This window comes from Phoca vitulina, unplaced genomic scaffold (genome assembly GCF_004348235.1).
Source record: "Phoca vitulina isolate PV1807 unplaced genomic scaffold, GSC_HSeal_1.0 scaffold1, whole genome shotgun sequence".
Classification (NCBI taxonomy): domain Eukaryota; kingdom Metazoa; phylum Chordata; class Mammalia; order Carnivora; family Phocidae; genus Phoca; species Phoca vitulina.
Genome location: NW_022589704.1, coordinates 52133968 through 52151158, shown reverse-complemented (window position 1 = coordinate 52151158; position 17191 = coordinate 52133968).

Here is a 17191-nt window from a genome sequence, read left to right as displayed (position 1 = left end):
AGAGTGTGTAACATTTGTAAATATTTGTGCACTCAATATAGGAGCACCTAAATACATAAAGCAAATATGAACATATATTTGAAGTAGTAATACAATAATAGTAGAGTACTTAAACACCCTACTTTCAATATTGGATAGATCAGGCAGAAAATCCACAAGGAAACATTGGACTTAAACTATGTGTTGGACCAGACTGACCTAACAGACATGTACAGAACATTCTACCTAACAACAGCAGAATACACAATCTTCTGAAGTGCAGATGGAACATTCTCCAGGATAGATCATATGTTATGCCATAAAGTCTTAATAAATTTAAGAAGATTAAAATCATATAAATACCTTTTCCAACCTTATTGGTATGAAATTAGAAATCAGTTACAAAAAGTGGAGAAAGCTACAAATATGTGGAGATTAAGCAACATGCTTCTAAGCAACCATAGGTCAAAGAAGTCAAAAGAGAGATAAAAAATATCTTCAGACAAATGAAAATGGAAATACAGTATACCAAATATTATGGTATGCAGCAAAAGCAGTTCTAAGAAGGAAGTTTATAGCAATAAATACCTACATTAAGAAAAAAAAGATCTCTCAAGCAGTCTATATCTCAAGATATTAGAAAAAGAAGAACAAATGAAACCAAAAGTTAGTAGAAGGAAGAAAATAACAAAGATCAAAGTGGAAATAAAAGAAATAAAGACTAAACAGGCAGTAGAAAAGATCAATGAAAATAAGAGCTGTTTTTTGAAAAGATAAAATAGATAAACCTTTAGCTAGACTTACTGAGAAAGAGGACTCATAAGTAAAATTATTAATGAAAGAAGAGACATTACCACTAATACCACACAAAACTAAGGATCATAGGAGACTACCATGAACAACTATATGCCAACAAATTGGACAGTCTAGAAGAAATAGATAAATTTCTAGATACACAAACTACCAAGACTGAATCATGAAGAAATAGAAAATCTGAACAGACCAATTACTAGTAAGGAGATTGAACACATAAACAAAGACCTCCCAACAAAGAAAAATCCAGGATCATGTGGCTTCACTGGTGAATTTTACCAAATATTTAAAGAAGAATTAATACCAATTCTTTTCAACCTCTTCCAAAAAAAAATAAAGAAGTGGGAACACTCCCAAATTCATTTTACAAGGGGTCAACATTACCCAGATACCAAAGCCAGGCAAGGATGCTGCAAGAAAACAAAATTACAGGCCAATATCCCTGATGAATATAAATGCAAAAATCCTCAATAAAATATTAGCAAATCAAATAACAATACACCATACATCATGAGCAAGTGGGATTTATTCCAAGGAGGCAAAGATGGCTCAACATCCACAAATTAATCAATGTGATACACCACATTAACAAGATGAAGAATAAAAATTACATAATCATCCCAATAGATGCAGAAAAAACATCTGACAGAAATCAACATCCATTCATGGTGAAAACTTCAACAAAGTGGGTTTAAAGGGAACATTCTTCAACCTAATAAAGTCCATATATGACAAACCCACAGCTAACGTCACACTGAATGGTAAACAGCTAAAAGCTTTTATTTAAGAGCAAGAACTACACAAGGATGCCCACTCTTGCACTTTCATTCAACATCTTACTAGAAGTCCTACTCAGAGTAATTAGACAAGAAAAAGAAATAACATGCATCATAATTGGAAAAGAAAAAAAACTTATCTCTATTTGCAGATGACATGATACTATGTTTAAAAAAGGACCCTAAAGACTCCACCAAAGACCTGTTAGAACTAATAAACAAATTCAATAAAGTTGCAGGATAGAAAATTTATATACAAAAATCACTTGTGTTTCTATGTACCAGCAATGAAATACCAGACAAGAAATTAGGAAAACAATTCCATTTACAATAGCATCAAAAAAGAATAAAATACTTCAGAATAAATTTACCATGGAGGTGAAAGATCTGTCAATGCTTTTTTCAATGGAAAATATTTTCCAGTGGATCTTTTTATTTTGGCCAATGTGTAAGCCTACTCTCATGTTTTCCCACCTCTCCACAGAATGTCCACACTAATACAAGTCAGCAAGTTAGTAAGGAAAATTTCAGCGTTTCCGTTTGATTTTTAAAAAGATACTCAAATAGATCTAAACGTCTTATTATAAATTTATGCTCTACAAAATGCTAATGAGATTTGGTATGCATTATGTGTAGTATGTATAAAAATAGCTGTGTTTTTCCTTATTTAAAGCTAAAATTGACTTTTTATCCAAATTTTCTTTAAAAAAGTTAAGTTTACTGTTTTAGAAATTATTCTTTACATAAATTCAGAAACAACTATAAACAAACATAGTAAGTTTATTTTAAATAAGTGCCTTGAGCCAAGATGGGATTTAAGTTTTCTAATGATAGGTTCTATAGATTTCATTTAAATAAAGGTCATAAATTGATTTTAATACTATTTCAATAATGAAAATGTATCAAAAATGTTGAATAGCAAAGCTACTAGACAGAGCAGCATGAATAAAAAATATAGCTTAAGCACAATTTTATATAAGACTTTGAAGAACATCTTTTGGCTGAATCACGTTATCAGTCTCAAATACAGACCTAGACAATTACAAAATCCGTATGTATACACATTGTTTTCTGGATCTGTTTTATAAGCCTGTATATACATAAACTAAAAACAAAGAATGAAATTCACCTCTTTAATGTAAAACATGTGCCTGTTTTTTACTTCACAAATACAAAGAAATGAGGTTCTTAGACTGAGCAAGAGAATCAGAGAAAGGACCCCTCACCTAGCCAGGCATTTGTATTGAATGTGAGGGAAAAGACTGCTTTGTTCTGCAGGTCCTCCAAGTGGATTTCAGTAAGACTAGAATCTTGCTAATAATCTTGCTGTCAAACCCAAGCAGCATGGGGAATATTTCAAGGTTTCCTGTTGAAACATGATTTTTTTTTTTTTTTACCAGTGATTCTGTTGCTTTTAAAGACAAACATCTTGTCATTTGAAGTCAAAACATTTTCTTGCAGAGACTTGTCCAACTGGTTCACGTAATGAAAAATGTTTGCTAAGCAGGTTAGTCTGCAGCTATTCTTTATCACTCAAGCATTTAGTAAAATCTGGCCTTCTAGGTCCTTCTAAGTATTCCTGCAATTTGCCTTTCAGCTCACACACCCTATAGAGATCTCCTCCTATGCTAGGTATGTGGATTTCTGTAGGTAGTAGATTTATGTTGTCCAGGTTTCTAAAAATTCTTGAGTGAACTGAATCTTTGTTTAATAAAGTTAACCATTTTTATGGCATTACTTGGAATCTTTTTATTCATGTTGAAGAATTTTTGTACTAGTACTTCTCAGTAAAGAGGTAATGAGTAAGATAATACTGGAATTTTCTTTTTCTTTCTTTCTTTTTTTATAATAGACACAACTTTTCATGTAGCTAATCACTGATGGGATACCATCAACACAGATGCCAATAGTTCCCCAAGATAGGGCTTTTGTTTCTGGATATATGGCACAACATTAACTAAACCTTGGCCTTTGCTTGTTTGGGCAGGCTAGATGCAGCAGAAAGTTTTTTTAAATTTCACCATTAAGAAATCATACAAATGCTACAACATGACATTTACCAATGAAATCTGTTGATTCATCACCCTATAATGGGAAGCTGTTGTTCTTTAGTTTATTACCCCAAAGCTCTTCAGCATCATGTGACATGTCATCAATATGACAACTTATCATACCATGTAATATGGAACCTTTTCAATTTCTCATACTACAACTTGTCAGCATTTTCATCACTATATATTTATATGCTGACATTATTAGATTCTCACCAAGTGCATGATGTTTTTCATTTTTCTGGGCAGTGAGCTCTGTTACTAAATAACTTGCTTCCTGAGTCTTTTCACTAAATGTGACTTTTTTTTAAACAAAGTTTTACTCTAAAATAAATATTTTGGTTTCATCTGAAATAACCAACCTCTTTCTTGTTAAATGGCTATGATTTATACTCATGTCTTTTTAGTTTTCCTGCAGCCATTGGTGCATTTGCACAATGGACTACAACTTGGCTAACCAACCCATGCAAAACTCATTGATAACTAGTTTTTTTACTGTAAAAATGAACTTATTTTGTATGTCTTCTCATACTCTAGTAGAGGAAAATGACTTAGAAGTTTGTGACTCTTCTCGCTAGTTTTATCAGAATCATTCATAGACCTAGGCACAGAATCTTCCTTCACACTCTATCTTCAAAAATTGCCATGATGGAATGCCAGACATTTTGGAAAACATAAACACTGATAAAGGGTAAGACATGAAACTATAATATAGTTCACCATTAACCTACTCAATCCGTGTTTGCAACATTTATAGCAACAGCAAAGCAACATGAGAGAAGCTGAGTTATGGCGCCTAAAAATACCTTCTTTAGACTAAAAATTACCTTACAATTTTCTGTTACACCAGTACAGCTCAGTCAGTACTCTAAGGTGGTGATTAGCGCATAAGAGGAAAGTGAGGGAGACAGTTTGGAAGGGAGAGGCTGATGTCATCAGAGATCTAGTACCCTCCCTTTGGTGTACCCCAGTGCTCACCATTTATCAGTGACCTCCCCTAACTCATGAAACAGCTGAGAATGTCCTCTACCAAGTGATACAGTACTACTGCATACTGTCAGACAGAGCCACAAGACTGCTAATGAACTTTCTTTTGGGGCCACTCTGTAAATAACCATCACTACAAGTGCTAACATTGCGTGATGTGTGAAGTTTAAAAAAAAATACCCCTTCCCTTTTCCCCAGTCTAGTGAAACCCCTGGTGACATCTTATAGAATCCTAGAGTTCTGTGGAGGCTCATTTGAGAAATCTGCTTTAGTTACCAGAATTTATTTTCTTTCCTGGAGTGCACCATGTTCTTTCCATTTCATGTTCATCTCATTATCATTTCCTTTGTGTGGAATACCTCTGCCCCATTGACTCCTGGACACTCAGGACTTCAAATTCATTCAGATTCCTCCATTAAACCCTTTCACTGTTCCCTATACTGCCATTCATAGCACTTACCATGGTTGTACTTGAATAATTAATAATGTCAGAGGTGATTTACCATCATTTTCTTCTATTTAGACATAAACAGCATGATGGGAGGGCCCATGTCTCTTGAGTTAACTGCTAAATCTTCATAGTAGGATCAAGGCCTCCAGAAATAATGCTTATGTTGGTTTTTGTGGCTTAGAATTTCCTGAGCAAATATATGAAAAAATTAATGAACAAACTGAAGCCATAGGACTCTTAACAAGTGGTGGGTATGAAAACTGGGGCAGCACAGTAGATGGTACGGCTGGCCCAAGATTTTCTGTGAACAATCTAACATACATTACACAGTAAGAAAGCTAAGAAGACAAGAAGAGGGCCCAAAGGAATCTCTTCAGACCATATCAAATTTTTGCTTTAAAAACTGAGTCTTTCAGGGCATAAATTAAAATTTTGGAAGCATTGTCAGAGTTTCAACTTCATGTGACATAAAGTATTCTCAATTTGCTGGCATGAAATTCCTAATGCTTCTTATGTGGATCAGCATTTGTCAGGTGAATTTTTTCCTCAAAATTCTAGGAATAAAATGACTCACTGAGCAAAGAGGCAATTGTCTTTGTAACAACACTGGTTCTAAAAGGAGGGCCTTGGCTCCATTTTGGCCATGAGCTGTACCTTCTGCCTTCAAAAATCATATGCTCCTTTCCTGAGGAATATGAATTATGGGAATGAGTAGAAGCAAATCAGTGGGCTCTGAGTTCCAATACTGTGTGTATATTTTATTTTTAATGATTACAGTGAGGAGTTTTTAAAATTGCTTCTGTGCAAAGGCATTCTCTGGCAGAAGGTAAAAACTCCAAGCTAAGCAGTTATAATCTCTTCCTAGAGATCAAAGATACTGTTCAACAGTAATATGAAACACTGCCCCTCTACTTTCTACACCCTGCCCCAAGTGAAGAAATAGATTTTGGAGTTAGCGACTGAATATGAGACTTCTAGATGTGTGATGAATAAGAAGTATTTCCTTTCAGTAGACCATAAAAGAAACTTGTCTGGGGCTTAGATCAGGCTTTTGAATTGAAGTCCAAATGCTGTTCCCAGATTTTTCTTTGACCTTGGTAAAGGCATAATATTTGTCCTTTCTCTTTCATACCATTACAGAACCCAGTACCATTGGAAGAAAACAAAAGACATTCCTAATAAGGCATATGAACTTTTGTTTTAATACATATAATATTTCCTATTTGTTGTGAATTTTTCAAGTAAAAGAAAACTATTCTAAGAAACACCTTTACTGTATTTTTAAAAATTTTTTTATTAACATATAATGTATTATTTGTTTCAGGGGTACAGGTCTGTGATTCATCAGTCTTACACAATTCACAGAGCTCACCATAGCACATACACTCCCCAATGTCCATCACCCAGCCACCCCAACCCTCCCACCCCCTCCACTCCAGCAACCCTCGGTTTGTTTCCTGAGATTGAGTCTCTTATGGTTTTGTCTCCCTCTCTGGTTTCGTCTTGTTTCACTTTTCCCTCCCTTCCCTTATGATCCTCTGTCTTGTTTCTCAAATTCCTCATATCAGTGAGATCATACGATACTTGTCTTTCTCTGATTGACTTATTTCACTTAGCATAATACCCTCTAGTTCCATCCACGTCATTGCAAATGGAAAGATTTCATTTTTTTGATGGCTGCATAATATTCCAGTGTGTGTGTGTGTGTGTGTGTGTGTGTGTGCGTACACACCACATCTTCTTTATCCATTCATCTGTTGATGGACATCCAGGCTCTTTCCATAGTTTGGCTATTGTGGACATTGCTGCTATAAACATTGGGGTGCATGTGCCCCTTTGGATCACTACATTTATATCTTTGGGGTAAATACCGAGTCCTTTACTGTATTTTTGCCCTATGAATTTATCATTCAAACTCAGCAAAAATTTCAGCATCATAAAGCAATAAACTAAAGAAGCATTATGCCTCAAAAGAAAAATTGAACAATTCTATCTGTTGCAAGAAAAAATAAACTTACCTTTTACTTCTCCAAAATTTAGAGCCTCAGAAGACCTTTATAAAAATGTAAAACTCATATTTCAACAAGCTATTAACCAGAAGTTGACTTTGTTGGAGAATATGTCATGGCAACATTCTACTGAACGAATGGTTCAGTCAGTGCAAACTTGCTTTATTTCCAAATGCCTGGGTGAGGCACTACATGAAAATTCAGCAAATCAATGTGGATTTTGACAGAGACCGTTCCCCAAATTCTAGGGTTTGTCTTGGGTATATTGTTGGTTGCTTTGCATAGGCAGAGAATTTGGTTCACCTCCAAATGATTGCTTTTATTTCAGGTGTTGCTCATGGAAATCAGCATTCCATGGCTTAGTCATGAATTCTCAGAAAGTAAACAATAAAGAATATCTACTTAGGACAGATAATTTATAGTGTATAAAACCAGAAATCAGCCAGGACAAAAATAGCCCTTAACATTAACGTATTACAGATTTCATTTTTCTCCTATCAAGTGCGTTTCCCTGGGATCATCTGACTAATGAAATATATTTCAAGAACAGGCATTAAAACACTAGTGAAAAAGTCAATTAATCCAAGAATGTGTGGACACATTTAGCACAGATTATATTCTGAAGGTAGAAAGCATTTTCCTTCAAACTTTTTCTAACTCACTTCTTCCAGAAAATACATGAGAAGAAACTGTTTCAACATTTTATGAAATGAAATAACTTTAGGTTCTATCTGATTTTTCCATTCCTTTATTACTTTTTAAAATTTCAAGTTGCAAGACAAGTAAGAATTTCAAGATTCTAGAAATGTCTATCTTTCTATTGCCTGGAGAAAGGGAGCAAGTGCTAGAAGGATTATGAATACCTGTGTAAACATCTTGATGAACAGAAGGGTCTTGCGGGACAATCAGAAAACAACTTGATGTGTTTTTTTCCCCACTATTCAAACCTTTTGTGTGGGGTTAACGCTTTCCTACCCCTTGATGAAATCTTTGGCAAACCCATGACTTTCCTGGTCACTCACTCATAATGAAAATTCCCCAGCCACTTCAAGGCACAGATCACAGTCTCATTTCCATAATTACTATATCCAGTCTGAGGTAATAATTAACACTCCAAATTTATTTTTAAGTTAATTGCTCCCTCCTTGGACCTAACCAGGCTTGCCTCCTGTAGTTGGAAATGAGGGGAAAGACTTGGGAAGATTTCCTGTCTCCCAATCTAGAAATACAACCCCCTGTTCATCTTTCTGACAGTTTTTGATCATTCCATGGTTGGAATCTGGATGGGGGCAGAGGAGGTAAATTTAAGAGAGGCAGGACAATGTTACTTGCAGAAAACATACAAGATTTCATATCAGCACTCTGGCCTTAGCAGTTTTTTCTTTTCTTTCTTTTCTTTTTTTTTAATTTAGTTGTCTGACAGAGAGAGACACAGCGAGAGGGGAACACAAGCAGGGGGGAGTGGGAGTGGGAGAGGGAGAAGCAGGCTTCCTGCGGAGCAGGGAGCCCGATCCCAGGACCTCGATCCCTGGGCTTGATCCCAGGACCCTGGGATCATGACCTGAGCTGAGGGCAGATGCTTAACGACTGAGCCACCCAGGCACCCCGTTAGCAAGTTGTTTCTGTTGTGTTACTTTTGTGAGCTCCCTGGAGATGCTTCCTTCCCCTGCGGGGACTTCTCATTGGCAGTGGCTTTGACAGAGGCCACATATCTTTCTCAAACTGCTTCTTTATAAAGTCTTCTAGAGCCCCTCTGCCTCCAGCAAGGCACTACAGTTTCTTTCTGCTCAACTTCTGTCATCCCTCAAGGCAAAGTCTTAAAAAGATTCCTGTTATCTTTGTTACAAGAGACCCACAGATGGTCCCGAGGGAAAACTCGTCCCCTCTGCCCTGAGAAGTGTGGGCAGCAGGCCTATCCCAGTGCCGCCACTCCCTACTTGCTCCATTCTCAGGCACTTGGCAAGCCACAGCATTGTGAACCTTGATTTCTTAGGTGCAAGGTGACAGCAAAGCCCCATAACTCCCCAGGCTCTTGGAGCACATATCAAGCCCGCTGAGTGGTGCCCGGGATGCCCCACTTCCTAGGAATGAGGTGGGGGAAAGACAACTCTGACTTCTCCGACTTGGGAGGGAATCTCTGCAAATACCAGCTCCCTACAGAAGTTCTTTTTTTTCTCCAAACTTCTTCTCAAATTCCAAAATCTTCTATGTGCTAAATATGAGTAAGAGATCAATAATCACAAAGCTGGCTTTTGGTCACCTCCTTTGAAATCTTGCATGTTTATCTGGTACCTCAATTAGGATGTTATGTTTATTATTTGGGGGCTTCAGTCCATTTCAATATCCTGTTAAATCTGGTTCTCCTTAAAGATGACAGTTTAGCTTTTTGTATAAATAATCAACAAATTCTAGGGCTTATGTTTATCTTTTTACTTTATTGTTCATGGAAGCCAAGGAAGAGTAACTCAGCTCACCCCAAAAGCACCATTCAGAAGATGCTGCTGTTATATTTGGTGTTCCCAGCCTTTGGTTTTGGGACTTTGTTCTACTCTTTCAGATATTTCTATTCTTAGTTTTATTTTTTTTCTTCAAAAACCTTTCACTTAGCAAATTTTAGTCAATTTAAAAATAAACCCATTTTAGTTAATTTAAAAATAAACCCATGGGTTCTAGACTCCATCCTTTTCAGACTTCACTGGGACTTTAGTCATCATTTATTTATCCTTTCTGCTTTATCTCCAATAACACTACCATTCAGGGAGTCTCTACTGAGCGGGCAGATACCTTTCCTCCCTCTCTTCCTTTCCTCTCTCTTTCCTTTCTTCTCCCTCCCTCTTTCCTTTATAACTATACGTATTAAATATCTTTTGTGTGCTGGCCATGATACTGAGGGTTTAGGTCTCTCCCATTCTATAAAAAACAGACACACCTTTCCTTGATCTTATGCTTTCCTTTAGCTAGTACCTTCTCTCTCTCCTTTCCTTTTTATTTGGATGCATTTTATGCCATGTTTTTCACAGCCTGAAAGCTTCCTTCTTCTGTTTCTCTTGGGTTATCTTTCTTTCTGGGCAGACTCCTATTTTGGCTTCAGAATAGCTTGTTCCTTTTCAGTAAGGGGCTCCTCCGTGTTGCTGGGATTGCTCTCATATAAGTGATATGACCATGATCTCGGTCAGCGTCTTAAAGGCTTTATTCATCTGATATGTATAATGACTGGAGAATCCACTTCTAAATCCTGAAATTCAGTATTATTTTCTGCATTTTTAGGCACATGGAGCAAAGATTCAGCACTGTTTTGGGGCCACTGACACCATTTCAATCTCTACTCTTTAGCTAGGGGATGCCAGCCAGCCACATCACTGTGTGGAATTATTGTGATGTATGTAAGAAGAAAACAGAACATTCTCTGAGCCCATAACCCTCTCCAGTTATTGGCATATCTCTCTGCTCTTTCATAACCAAACTTCTCAAAAGTCTTGTTCATGCTCTACTTTCTTGCCTCTCATTTACCCTTAAAATGCTTTCTGATTTGGCCTTTGTACCTATCCCTCTACTTAAACTGCTTTCCTGCTAAGGTCTTTAGTGGCAAATCCACCAAGCCCTTTTTATTCTGTTTTTATCTTGGCAGCATTTAGCACTATTGGTTACTTCCTACGTAAAGAAAAAAAAAAAATCCTTTCTTTTGTCTTTTACCCCCTCCCCATTTATTTTTGTGTTCTTTCTCCATCTCTTTTGGAGGCTTAGTCCTCTCTGACTCTGATCATCCCTCAAAGTTTGGGTTTTCTTAGAGGTTTTTCCACTGTTTCATCACTTATCTTCTCATCCTAAAACTCTCTAATGCACAATTTCATCCCCAAACTTTAGCTATCATCTAAAAGTCTCCCAAATCTACCTTTAAGGATGACTCCTCTGAGCTGCAGTCTCCTATTCAGCTGTCTATTGGATATATCCACTTGGATTTCTCAAGGAAGCTTTAAATTTATATCCAATACTGAAACTCTTCCATCTTTTATACTTGTTAGTCTTCTTTTTTATCCTTTATCAATAAGTGAAAGATAACATCCTCTTTACCTCGTCGTTCAAACCAGAAATCTGGGTCCTTTCTCCCTCACTCATTTGTCATCAAACCCAAGCCTTGTTAGTTCTGCTTTACACATACTGCTGCTCATATCTCTGCAGTTCCTTATTCCTGCTCTTATCCCAGCCATGGCCATTCTGGACCCTTTCTTGACTTAACTGCGGCAGCTTCTCAACTCATCTCCATGACTCCCATATTGCCTCTCCTTCTGGACATACTTCTTGTTGCAGCCAGAGGGGCCTTCCAGAAACTGCAAGCTTCTTCATCCCCTTCTCTGGAAATGTCCCCTCCAGCAATATAATGGTCAGCCTCTGTGGCCCTCTGTTTCTTACCTCTTACTGACAACAACAGATTTCAAACATAATGGACACCTGGGCCAATCAGATACTTTTGGAGGGGGGAACTTGGGGTCAACACTGAGAACTTTTATCTTTATTAAATATTTTAACTGGAAGAACTTGCACATGTGGGAGTTATGAGGCAATATCTTCTGTGATGTGCACAAGGAAGCAATGAATCTAGCTCAAGGAGAGGGAAAGAAAAAGTGTGTATATACAGAAAGGGGCAGAGTTAAGACCCCATTGCCCAAGAAAGAAACAGAGACAAGCTTGGCTTTGGAGTTCCCAGCCTCAGCCCTGCATAAGTCTCAGCCAGTCTTTCAGGTTCATGATTTATCCCTGAGTCTGTAATTTCATATAATGGATCTGAGCTCCCCAGCTGGTGTGCTAAAGATGTATGCTTCAATATTGACCCATCAAGCCCTTAGGGCAGCTCGAGTCCCCAGGCCGATTGCTTCCTGCCACAAGCAGTCTCATCTCTTTTCTCCAGGGTGTTGTATAAATATTATTGTTTTCCATCTGTGCCAGGACATGAAAAAGGTTGAGAAGCACTATAATATATAGTTAATAATTTTTTCCTTTTTGCTTAAGTCTGCTCAAGTGGGATTCTGTATTTTACCACTGAGAGCTTTGACTAAGGCATCTTTCCAAAATGTAGATTTGAGCTGAATTTTCTTTTATGTAAAACCTTCTCTAATATCTTGGGGGTTTAATTCACACTCCTGATGTAACATAAAAGAAAGACGGTACCATTTTCTGTGAAAAATATGCCAGGCTTCCTAAAATTGTGGTTCTTTGCACCCACTAGGTCATGTATTGCCACACTCCCCCCATTGCTGTCTCCCTTTGCTTGGTTTACACCTACTGCTTTTGACATTGTTGTTATTTTCAATCAAGATATCATGTGCTTTGGAAAATGTTCTTCTAACTCACAAATTCAAGGTTCTGTGCCCGTATGGAAGTCTACACAATAAGCTTCTATTTGGCTATATCATACTGAATAGTAATTTCACATTTACTTACCTAGTCCCTGTCTTGAAGGCAGAGTCTACTTTGCTACTTGAAGCAGTGTCGGCTTTGTTTATTATGGTACTCTCAACATCTACCACATGGGAGGTGAACAATCAATGTTTGTTTTGGGAGCAACACTATTAACAAACTCTGGGTTTGTCCTCATTTAGTTGTTTCTTCCATTCCGTTTCAAACCATTCTAGACCTTCTCCATCCTCTTCAAGCTCTCTTCTCACCCCCCACCCCTTATATAATCTCCTTTCTTATCCAGTGGAGGACCTGAGGCTGCCATATGCATCCTTCTCCCTCTCGCTATACTTTCATGCTCTTTCCACTACTCTCTGAGAATGAGGTACTCCATTTGCTGCTCACAGCCAACTCCATTTCCACCTCCCGCAATTAACCCATTTTCGCCTCTTTAAGGAAAGCCATCACCTTTCTATATCTATCTTTAGAATCTTTATTGACTTCTTCCCTTAAGCCTGTAAATATATCCAGTTTTTCCATCTTAAAAAAATTAGTGAGTTTTTTTTCCTCCAGGAATACTGAATTTCTTAGAATTTTTGAATAGCTCCCAGTGATTTTATGTTATTTTGCTATGCAATTCCTTCAACATAAAATTAGCCACTCTTCCTATCTATTGAAATAAAATCTTAACCATCAAGGTCTATCCTCACCACCATTGCATCCATAAAAACTTTCTTGGTAACTGAATTTAAGAATTTTCCTGTACCTTTCTGAGTCATTTATTAAAATTCATTTTACATTATAGTTTTTGTACTTGCCTCAACCCCTAAACCACTATAGCTCCAATTTAATACCCCCAAAACTATAACTTAAACTTATTGAAATTGAAGACTACACCTTATTCATTTTTCTGTTTTCACAGTATCTGGCACTAAATTGAAAGATAAGACAAATGGTAAACAATAAGAAATATTTAATATTATTTACTAGATTCTAGTCAATTTTTATGAATTTATTCAATTTGCGTAATAACCATTGAAGTTGTTATTATCCCATTACAAAACTAAGGCAGAATGCAAAAGGCATGTATTTGTTATAATAAAGATGAAAATTTGAATCTTGACTCTGCTGCTCACTGGCAGTTAGATCTGGAAAGTTATTTAACCTCCCTGAGTTTCATCTGTGGTGAAACCCTATGTCATAAGGTTCTTATAAATATTTAAGGAACTAATAGTGCCTGCCATGTACAATTTACTTAATAAACATTAAATCCCTCTTTCTCTTCTTTTGTACAACAGATACTCAATAAATATCTGTTAAAGTAAGTTAAATATCTCTGTCTGTGGGTACCACCACAGATAGGGCTGAAGAATATGTTGTTCCCATGTGGCTCCTAAATTGATGTCTTGAAATACGGTGGTGCCATGTCCTACCTCTGAAATTTTGTTGAACCTTCCTAGGAGATTCAGAAACATGGAAAAAATAGAGTAGATGAGGCAGTACTATGCCTCATCATTTCTTTAAAGAACCAAGAAGTGCATTGGTGATGGTAGCCAAAAGTAGAAAACAAAAATATCAAGTGCTTATTTCTAATATGATGATGTTTGAGTTAATATGGCTACATAACAAATCATGCAGAATATATTTGAGTTAAACAACCATTTATTATGCTCATGGACAATGAGGGTTAAGAGTTGGGATAGGGCACAAAGGGGACAACTTATCACTCCTCCACAATGCCCGGGGCCTCAGTTGGAAGACTCAAAGGCTAGGGGTTGAAGTCATCTGGAGTTATGACTAGCTGGTCACTAGAGCACTCACTTTCTTTCCATGTTGAACTTTCTATATGCTCTCTCCATGTGGGGTAGAGAGGAAGGGTGAAGATAGAGATCTAGAGAGAAGAAATATAGACCTTACCTCTTGATTGAAGTGTTATTGTCACATTGTAAGAATATGTAAGATGGGATATATATTGGTGCAGCCATCTTGGGAAAATATACTCTGCCACAGAAGATATGTGTATATATATGTGTGCGTATATACATTTTTATACACACACACATACCTGGCATTTCTGTAGCCCATTACTAAGATTATTAAATGTACACTTCAGGGGTGCCTGGGTGGCTCAGTCAGTTAAGCATATGCCTTCGCCTCAGGTCATGGTGCCAGGATCCTGGGATCGAGCCCCATGTTAGGCTCCTTGGGAGCCTGCTTCTCCCTCTGCTGCTCCCCCTGCTTATGCTCTCTCTTTCTCTCTCTGTCAAATAAATAAAATCTTTAAAAAAATGTATACTTTGAGTTGTAACTTTCAAGGGATAAAATGATAAAAATCAAGGTGATGCCTTTGACCAATTTTTATCTTAAAGCTGACATTTTAATATATGTAATAGTTGTTCCAAGTACAATTTAAAAAGGCAAGATTTCATTTTAGAAAGTAGGCAAAATGATAGGGGCAATGATTCTGATGCCTTTTGAGTCATTAAGAATCAGGTATTTTAATGGTTATATTGTCTGCTTTCCCAACGATGTCTCCATTCCCAGAACTTTCCCATGAATATATTTTCTTCTGAATATTTTCAAGTATTAGATGAAATAAAGGAGTTGAAATGTTTTCTTTTGGCACTAAATTTGACATTGTTCTTTTTAACCCAAACATTGCATTTAAGCTTTAAATTGAAATGTCAAAGATCTCCTCCTTAATCTTTCTGGAACATCTGTCAGGGGACCAGAGTAAAGAAAACTACTCTTAGGGTCACAAAGTCAGATTCTGATCAGATAACGAATCAGCCAAATTCATACTCCAGAAACAAACTCTCTGCCCTTTACTGTTTTCATCACAACCTTCCTATGATTTTTTCCCCCTCATTTGATGTCTGAAGTATCTTTAATAGTATCTTTTTAAAAGATGTATTTAAATGTATCTTTAATTAGAGTTACTGTGTTAAATAGTAATTAATATTTATAGTACTCTTTCTTCAAAGCAGATTTTCATTGGAGGAGTGGTTAGGGGAGTCACAAATACTGGGATGAGAGGCAACATGTAGACTGAGGAGGATGGGACACCTGAAGTCAAGCTTCATCTCATTTTCTCCCTTGGCCAGGCCCATTATGTACATGGTCTTAGTTTAGACATAGAATTAGGAAGTTGGACAGAAACATAAGAAATACTAAGCAATGTGGATGGGGGTAATAAGGGTTACATAATTTCAAGCAGAAGAATTGAGTTGTGGGATAGGAGAAGATTGACAGCAGGTCAGCTAATCTGAGTTAAAGAGTTCAGAAGTTTAAGCAAAATTTATAGCATGGGAAATCAAGGCACATGTAAGCCAGATCCTTTGATGACAACTATTAATGGTTATGGGGCCTGGTCTGTGTGGAAAAGACCAAGACTTTCAAGCATTGTTCAGGTGTAACCTCAGAGATGAGGACATAGGTAATAAGAGTCATTTTTGAATATCAAAGGATGATGACAACATCACTACTTTTCTGAAATTCTCAAGTCTTTATGATCCAAGAAAATGAGGAGCTTCTGGGTGATTTATGAAATATTTTGTCATGAAATTTATTGCATGATGTTCAGGACATTTATCTTCTTGCTTAGCTAAAAGTCTTATGCTTTCTCTATATTCTCAAAACTGAACACACACGTCTTGATACTTTGATACAAGAATAAACTCTGAGCTAACATTTAGACAAAAGAGGAAATGATTGGAGAAATACAGTAGTATATAGATGGAAGAGGATGCAGAAACTAACATAGAGAAAGATATCAAGGAAATGTGTGAAAATTCTCTTTTCAGCTATAAAGCACTAAAATAAAAATATAAAGGTAGTGGTAGTATATATAATATTATTATTTGGAGAGCAGGTTGGGTACAAGAGAACAATGTGTGGAAGAAGGTTCTGAATTATTCACAATAAATCTTTTTTGAAGTAACTTTTTAACTGACTTCTAAAACTTCCCTGCAAAAGAAATACATACATTTTTATAAGAATGAACAGGTGTTAAAGGATTTATTTTCCATTTAACTCCCTGTGTCAGTTTTCTGAGTCATTGTTTTCCCACAGTTCTTTTAATATAGACCTTAATGGGTTCTGCTCCTAATCAGCTTTTCATGGAGCAATATAGAGACAGGATTACAGGGCACACATATCACAGAAAAGAGTTTCTTGGTCCCACAGCAATAGGTAGGTAGATACTAGAAAATTATGGATTAAAAAGCACTGTAATTATTAAATGTAGCAATTATGTAGCAGAACTAATTACTGTTCAGGTATTTCATACTTTTGTCAAACGATTGAGGCTTTAAATGATTACCTGTCTTGAGTGTAGTTGTTTAGTAACTACACTAGATTAAAAAATAATTTTTAAAACAAATCTATGAGATATCAGCTGGGCTCTTACAATGTGTATAATAACACCATCACTCCATTTCTAACAACAGGAAAAGACGCTGAAGTAAAAGCCCAGAGTATGGGGGCAGAGCCCTGATTCCCAGTTCCAGGACATCATAGCTATCAGAATTTGGGCAGGCTGCAAACGTCTCTGAGCCTCATTTTTCTCATCTAGAAATAAGAAGACTTGTTCTGTTTTACATTGTGAGGTTTTAGAAAGAATTGAATTGAGTCAAGCAGGAGAATGAGATTATATTTTGTAAACAGAAACCTAGGTTCTAACCCTCTGGATACATTAGGGACCATAACCCTGACATGTAAACTCCATCTGAT